This window comes from Palaemon carinicauda, chromosome 31 (genome assembly GCF_036898095.1).
Source record: "Palaemon carinicauda isolate YSFRI2023 chromosome 31, ASM3689809v2, whole genome shotgun sequence".
Taxonomy (NCBI): domain Eukaryota; kingdom Metazoa; phylum Arthropoda; class Malacostraca; order Decapoda; family Palaemonidae; genus Palaemon; species Palaemon carinicauda.
Genome location: NC_090755.1, coordinates 4,116,840 through 4,123,257, shown reverse-complemented (window position 1 = coordinate 4,123,257; position 6,418 = coordinate 4,116,840).

Sequence of the window (6,418 nt, the reverse complement as noted above, 5' to 3'; positions counted from 1 at the left end):
ATTTTTATACGTTTATTATTTCGCTATTTTAGTTCATTCATTACTTCTGTATATTATAACATCAAAAGTAATAAGAACAACAATTAACTATTTTTTTTCTACGCAATCCCTTGCAACGGATCCTTAAATAAGGTATGAAGACTGAAGGTGCCTTGTCGACTTTAGCCTGTGGTCGGTTGAGATGAAGCTTACAGTATGTCTGCACGAGAGTTGAACTCATAAAACTAATTGCTGTAATTTTAGTTGATAATGATAAAGAAATAAAAAATATAATACATCAATACGCATTATTATATATAATCCTGAAATGTTGCAGTATCAATGATTTAAATGGAATCGTATAGAGGCTAAACATTATCTTCATTTATCTAATACTACGGCAATGTGAACGATAACAAATCTGACAGAAAATATTAATGACGAAAATCTTTCCAAACTTGATGAAAATGAGAGAGAGAGAGAGAGAGAGAGAGAGAGAGAGAGAGAGAGAGAGAGAGAGAGAGAGAGAGAGAGAGTCTGTTGTTCAACAATATAGATACCAATATATAGAAGAAAAATCAATCCTGTAAGACAAGAAACATGACCTTATAGACTAGATAAAAAACAATCGAGAGAGGTTAGTTCTTAGATCATTTGGTTTGAACGTTGAATACATAAATGCTGATGATAATATCATGCTTGTTATCCTCAGGATACTGTTTAGGATACCTTTTTTAAACCTTTAAAACAATAGATTCAGCAGGTTACTTATTAATAAGAGTGTATCATTTAATTTCCTCATAAAATTCACGTAAAACAAGTAGCAGCAACACCTTGACCAACCAGCACGCACGATTCAAATGTTCATATCACATGACCAACCGCAACCGGCAACCAGTGACGAGTCCCTCCGAAGCTTACTCTCGTCTCTCGCCGCTCGCGTTTCGGACTCTCTCCCAAGTCCTAATTCTCACTCACGACACGCGGCTACCTACGTCTCCTGGAGTCCTGGTCACAGTGGTCAGTCACAGCCGGCTTACCTTATGGAAACCTATGTTTAGTTAATGTGGTGCCTTATTTCGTAATGACACAACTGACAGTACAACGAATTAGATTATTCTACAAAAGTACCGGTAGCCACACTATATCCATAGAAGATTATCTGATAAGGAAAGCATGTTGGTTTCAGGTAAGCGGTCAATGGCTATTGTTCCGTGTGGTTTGCTATGCAGTTTCGTAAGCTGTGCTCAGTATTTGACACTTATTTGAATGTGAGAGGCTACGGCTATTCCTCCTTTGATTTTCAACATTCACGTGTTGACCAAGTTTTTGTTATAGTGGTCGACTGAATAGTTTTGCCCCGATCTACTTCGTACGCAAGCTGATAGAACAATTTTTTTTATTTCCGAAATTATAAAACAGTATATTACGTAGGTTTACGGCTTTAGTTGCGATTATTAACGATTATCAGTAAATATTCAACCCCATACAATCTTTTATTGGTTATATAAAGAAACTAATCACATTCGCTGGCTCACGGCCAACTTCGAAAATTACGAATCACTATTTACAAGTAACATCGAGTCTTACTACAACTGCTGTGTATGTTATGAATCGGTAGGAATTATATATGAGCACTCATCATGATGTCATTTGGTCTCCTTTCTCTGAAATTATTGCTCAAGGTTCAACTTGATAGGTAAGGACCATTTAAATTTAGAATTTTCAACGGTTCAACGATTCAGTTGCTGTCTATGTATGGTGGGATTGCGATGTAAGGTCCCGTTCAGTACACGTACATTTCCTGAGATGGCAATGTCATTTCCCGGTTTGGACTATTTGCGTAGTCGGTCTTCATCGTGAATGAAATATTGACCTTGGGCCGTTATATAAAGTTATTTACGACACAAAATATAATCCTGTGAAGTTTGTGAGTTGGTTATGATTCGGTGCAGAACATGATCGCTTGCAGACAAGGGAAAGAAAGAAGGTTGAGTGAATCTACTTTGATGTTATTCCATTGTTAAGTAGTTGTTAGGCGGACTTGCATAATCTGAGCTACAACGTCTGTAATAACTCGTTTCACTCGTGATGTTTGAAGATATTGCATCAAGGGAATCAGCAACATGGGATAGTATTAAAATGGTGGAATCTGTTATTATTAAAAGTCTTACCCAGAGAACCATCTTTCAGTAATGCAAGAACGCAAGTGTAAGACAATATATTAGTGAATCTCTAAGCTGATTGTAGTAATAGTCGCGATTTCGTGTTACCTTGTTACAGTCTTCCCCTTTTGTTTAATATTATTTTGATAAGGATAGTGCTGCATGTTTTTCACCAAGCTTTGCTTAATATATGGGATTAAATTAATTTTTTTTGGAATATGAAAAACTTGGCTGAATTTGGAAATTACAGTACTACTGGGTTTCCAAATCATGGAAGAGTACAGAAATCCTAAATTGATTGCGTAACTTTAGACTACATTCTATTTTAATTTATCCATAGTATACAATAGTCAGTGAAGCCCTTTGCGTCAATAGACGTAAGGGAGATGATGATGACGATGAGTATAGGATAATAACTTGAAACAAGTATTCGTACCTCGCAAATAACTTCTGTAACTTTTCGTAGAAGTTGGTTTATACCATTTATGGACTCGCCACAGTTTAACCAACTACAAAATAGGTATTGTGCTAGATCTACGAACGTCTTTTGACTAAATATATAAGTAGCTATGCTGAAGTTTGCAATTTGGTTTTCTTAAAGGCCTTGGGATCATGTGATGACCTTAGAATTTCAGAATCCTTGCAGAAATCCTTTGACTGTGGTTCTTAATATAAGAAGCAAGTAACGAAGTAATTAGGGACAGTAATGAGCTCTTTGTATATGAAATGCGTATTTTAAGGGTTGTTGATTGTGTACGATAGGGGAGGCATAGGTTAGTGAAGACAGACAGTGTATAGCCAAGGATGCATGCAGAAGTAACAATTGAAGATATTTATGAAGGCTGATGAAATTAAAAATCAATAAAATGAAAAGAGTTAGGATTACATGAAAGAAGCAGCTGTACAGTGACAAATATGATTGGACTTGGACAAGGACGGTGTATGGATCATTATATATATATATATATATATATATATATATATATATATATATATATATATATATATATATATATATATATATATATATATATATATATATATATATATATATATATAGGAAACTGGTGTGAGTTTATGGTATAGGCAAGCTTCCGCGGTGAGAATTTATCGTAGAATAATTTTTAATTTTCACTCCTGGCTGGAATGGTTCCAGTACTGCGCATCATGTGACCCTGCACGATTGTTTTGAACAGTACAATGATATCATTTTAATATTACAAATCTAAGTTATGAATGCATGTTTCCAATGCTGTTCATTAATCACCAGTCCTTATGTTAAAGTATTCACCTGTTGATTGGTTTAGCAATATTATAAAGTTGATTGGTCACTTTTTACATCTTGGGCTTTCTATATTTGGTTTTTCTTATCGATACGGGTTTTTTACACCTATGGCAAACTAGTCACGTTGCAGTATTCTGTTGCTCATAGTGGTACTTTCATTTTAAGACACATGACAATTTGTAGCTTATGTCATCCCGTTATTATAATATAAAAACTAAAGTTTGTAAGCCTAAAAATATGCAATACGGTAATCAGTAAACGAGAGAAAATTAATTATAAGAATTTATTATAACGGTTTTGCTCTTGCGATGTTGGTTCTGTTCCCGCTCAAATGGTCTGTCCCCGCCTCTTGGAGCGCGGGAACAAAATCCCGCCAAAATCTCAATGTGTTATTGTCAGGGTCAGCGAGATGTTACCGTACACATTTTTTTACCAAGATATTTTGTAAAGCCAATACACTAAAACCTAGAAGTTGGAAATTTACAAAGCTTATTTTTAAAATTATCGATTTCCTTATTATATTTTTGAATTTTCGATGAATATAGTTTTGGATTTTATTCGTGGTACTCATGAATGGTTATATGCATGCAATTTGTATATTTGCTAATATTACTACTGATAATCGTCATTCAATGTCACCGAGAATTAATTTGAAGGATGATAATGATTATTGGTCATACTACCTACTTGCACCTTAATATTTCCTGTATCTTTATGAGGTATAAACACCGGCCATGATTCTTGAAAGGCACACTTTGCCACATTACTTTGTCGTGTTCCTTTGGACCATCTGCTTTGGTCTCTTTCATTTGTGTAGTACTTCCATTTATCCTCCATATAAACAATTTTTGTAGTTTTCTCCTTTTAAAACAAATTCTTCTGCTGTTGCCGGTTTAACCAGTGTATGTTTTAGATAATTTCAGAAAATTCGCTTTCCTGCTTTCACACATTCTACTGACATGCTCATATTTCCTTTGTGAAATATGTTAGCCAAAATTTATGATGATTTTCAACTAGTATTTAGTGACTTACTATTGTTTTTAAACAAGTGACGAAGATGAAATAACTTGTTAAAAGTAAAACTTTTTATATTGTAATTATGAAGTACTCTTGCATGGAGGTAAATTATTGCTAGAAAAAAAAAATACTATAAGCACCATTTGATATGTGACTGACTCGTATAATTTCCTGGCAGATGTTCCTACAGCTTGGAACGATTATGCCAGAAATCAAAAGGAAACCCAGTTTATTTGGGGCATCACGTGACTCCGAATTCCACATCCTTTCTGTGCCTTGGACTTCATATGGAACAGGAAAGTGACGGTGATTTCGTGACGAAAACTAGCGTAGGCGAATTGGAAGGTTGCGCCTTAAATAACCTTATTTAGAATTGTTTCAATTCTACATAATTTACGGTATTAAGGTACAGTAAAAAAAAATAGTTCCCTATTTCTGACATCACTTCCATTTCTTTGATTTGAGTCTCACTGTATAGCAGGGTCTACCGCTTGAGTCAACTTTCTCCATGTATTTCTATTCCTTGCATCTTCTTTACTTAGTCCCATGCCACCAATATCCTTCACCACAGTCATCCATCGGATCCCATCACGTGCATGTTCATAGCCCTCTTGATTGTTACATGACCACATTATCTCAGACGTACATAATATATCACACATTGTTCTTATATCTTGACTTCCTGCTTTCCAGGAGGGATATTCCAGCAATCCATCTCACCATCTTCATCTTGTATCTTGTCTCTCCTTTTTTCTCTTGATTTCCCAAATTTCTGTCCCATATAATAGTAAGGACTTCTAAACGGTCTTATAGATCTTCAATTTGAATCTTAATGGATTTTCTTTGTCTAAAACAAGTGCAGTTAGGCTACTTTCCTCCATTTTTCCCATGCTTCTGTCACGCTGTCTCACTGCTTGCTCACTACTGCAATTCTCTTATTGTTGATCCAAAGTAGTCAAACTACGCCATCTTCCACTTGAATTTTCATTTCTTGTCCTTTACTACTAACCATTAGCTTAGTCTTTTCGATGTTTACCTTCAATTCTTTTGTAGGGCTTCTTTCCATACTGAAAACCTTTCTTGAAGTCGTTCTGGTTCTTCTATAATGACTAAATCATCAGCAAACATCAGCTTTCACAGTCCTTCGTTGTTGGGCACCATAGTGAGTAATAGGAATGGTATATCTGGTGTTCCTCACGGTAGTGTTCTTGGCCCATTACTTTTCTACTATATACACGTGATTTGTAGTTTGGCATAGAAAACAAGCTTGTTGCATATGCATGTGATATATACTACTCTCTTTGCATCAATTCCATCGCCTGGATATAGATCTGGGATGCCTAATCTCTTAATAGAGATCTAGTTAGAATTAGTGTTTGGTGCAAATTATGGGGCATGAAGTTGAACCGTATTATCACTTACAGTATGATTGTAATTTGGTATGGGAAAGTAGCTCCTCAACATCCACATCGTTGCATTGATAATGATTCTTCAACTATGTACAACTTAGTTGTGATTCTTAATTGCAAATTTACTTTTAAGATATATTCGGTCTGTTTCTTCAGTTGCCCATGAAATTGCCTTATTGAGAAAATCATGAGAAGGCTATCAATGTATTCTGAAGAAATGTTGAATTCTTTCATTCTGCCTTGTCTCGAATATTGTTCTGTCTGGTCTTCAGCTGCTGAAACTTCTCTTAATTTGTTGAACAAAGCCTTGCAGTGTATTAAATTTCTTATTACCATCGCTAGAGAGGTATGGGGTCTTTTGACTGACCAGACAGTACTACATTGAATCCTTCTCTCTGGTTACGGTTCTTTTTCTCTTTGCTTACAAACACACCGAATAGTCTGGCCTATTCTTTATTGATTCTTCTCTGCCCTCACACACCTAACAACACTGAAATTACCAAACAATTCTTCTTTACCCAAGCGGTTAACTATTGCACTGTAATTGTTCACTGGCTACTTTC